This window comes from Gouania willdenowi, chromosome 21, assembly GCF_900634775.1.
Source record: "Gouania willdenowi chromosome 21, fGouWil2.1, whole genome shotgun sequence".
NCBI lineage: Eukaryota > Metazoa > Chordata > Actinopteri > Blenniiformes > Gobiesocidae > Gouania > Gouania willdenowi.
The window spans coordinates 38,781,017-38,783,471 of record NC_041064.1 but is presented as its reverse complement, the minus strand read 5'-3'; positions in this window follow the sequence as shown (position 1 = coordinate 38,783,471).

The window sequence follows — 2,455 nt, the reverse complement described above, 5'->3', positions numbered from 1 at the left end:
CTGGAAGTCCTTACAAAGAGCTGTTGCAACACTGATCCATGTCGTTCTGTCTTTTAAATCAACAGACAAAAGTGCAAATGGATGTAGTGGTTGGCACTGGTGTTCAAAGCCTCACACCGTTGATGAGTTGTCCAGGGCGACTAAAGTAATCCTTCTTGCTGTACAACAAGACTCCTTTCCAGAAGAGTTAAATGTCCTCTCCAAGGGAGCTGAGATCTCCAAGAGGAGCTCACTGACCAAGCTAAATCCGACTGTAGATTCTGACAGCCTGCTGAAGATCGGAGGTAGGCTGAAGCTAGCTGATCTCAGCGACAGAGAAAAGCATCCAGTCATTCTGCCAGGCAAACACCATGTGTCCACATTGCTCATTAGACACTACCATGAGCAGGTTGAGCATCAAGGTCGTACCTTCACCGAGGGTGCCATTCGAGCAGCTGGTATATGGCTAATTGGTGGCAAGCGATGCATCAGTTCCGTACTTCACACATGTGTCATCTGTCGGAAGCTTCGTGGCAAAAGAGAGAACCAAAAGATGTCAGACCTTCCACAAGAACGATTGAGCACTTCACCACCCTTCACCTACACTGGTGTGGATGTTTTCGGTCCTTGGGTCATGACAGCCAGGCGCACAAGAGGAGGCATGGCTCAGAGTAAGCGTTGGGCTGTACTCTTCACTTGCATGAGCACACAAGCAATCCACATCGAAGTCATTGAGTCCCTGGATACTTCTTCATTCATCAACTCCTTGAGAAGGTTCTTTGCAATCCGTGGCCCTTCTGAACAGCTACACTCGGACTGTGGGACCAATTTTATTGGTGCTTGCAAAGAGCTGGAGTTCCACAAAGTGGTGACAGAATCAGAAGTGCAGAGATACACCAACAATCAAGGATGTACGTGGTCTTTCAACCCACCTCACTCTTCACACATGGGCGGTACCTGGGAACGCATGATAGGAGTTGCACGGAGGATCTTGGACTCGATGCTGATGCGCACTCCATCATCCAGGTTGTCCCATGAAGTCCTGTGCACTCTGATGGCAGAAGTAACGGCCATTATCAACTCCAGGCCTCTAGTTTCTGTCTCGTCTGATCCAGATGTCCCTCAGATACTTACCCCAACCATGCTTCTCACTCAGAAGCAGGGTGTTCCACCTCCTCCAGGGACATTCACTGAGAAGGACCTGTATAAGCAACAGTGGCGCCAGGTGCAAAGATTGGCAGACCAGTTCTGGAATCGTTGGAAATGCGATTATCTTCAGACACTGCAACTTCGTCACAAATGGCAAGGTTCCAGTCCCAACGTCGAAAAGGGTGACGTCGTCTTGCTGAAGGATGACCGCACATGCCGGAATGACTGGCCCATGGCTCTCGTATCAAACACTTTTCCGAGCAGCGATGGGAAAGTCCGGAAAATCGAGATCAAGGTTGTCAAGGACAGAGCGGCCAAGAAGTTTCTTAGGCTTGTAACGGAAGTTGTCATGCTTCTAAAGAACAAGGACTGAAAAGTTATTGTTGTTTAAGATATGTGCCATCTTCTCAGATGCCAGGCGGGGAGTGTTCTGCCCTTAGTTTTCCTGTAATATAAGTGCTTTCTGTTGTGTTTTTCTTAGTTTATTCTGGAGGTCTTATTTTGAAGATCATGCTTTTATTTTGAAGGTCAGTTTTGGGCATTAGACAGGAAGTCTTCCATTTTGTTTAATTGTTTTGTAAGTTCCATGTGGGAAATATCATCTGCTGCAATCTGCATCCCTGTTCAAGCCATCGAAACCACTGTCTGTAAGTTTTGATTGATATTTGGAAGTGTTATTTGATTCAAACCTTATTTTTGGTGAATGATTATTGAAAATGTGGATTTGATTGGGAGTGATGTTAAAGGCATGCCATCATGTGACATGCTAAATTTTCATGTAAATTTTTTGTGTATTAGCCCTCTCTTGTAATGTTATGCTTATGCTGATAGTAGCTATTTATTTCTGTATTGCAGTTTTACTCCATGTTGATGCATTTGCGTGGTTTGTCTAAATAAAGTGGAGCTAAGGAAGCTACATCCTGACCCGCGTATCTATTCAAGTGGAGTTAGGCACACTGTTGAATTGTGTTGGACACACACAAGGAGAACAGGACAATACTGTATATATATATATATATATATATATATAAGCAATTTCTGTTTCCTCAGTGTTATGTCTTTCTCTCTCAGTTAAGTTCACAAAACATGTCTTGTTCCCACAGAGAGTTTATCTTAGCGTCAGCTCACAGATAATCTCATAACAAAGTGTCTTAAACTAGAAACTTATTCCCTTCAGTGTGATGAGCCAATAGCAGCCTTTCTGATCATCTTGTCTTTTCCTGCCTATAAAAAATATGTGCCGTTACTGTGAAGGTGTCACTTTTTCCTTTTTCCCCAAGAAACCTGTTCATCCGTACCTTTTTTGTTCACACCAGAGCAAATAAAT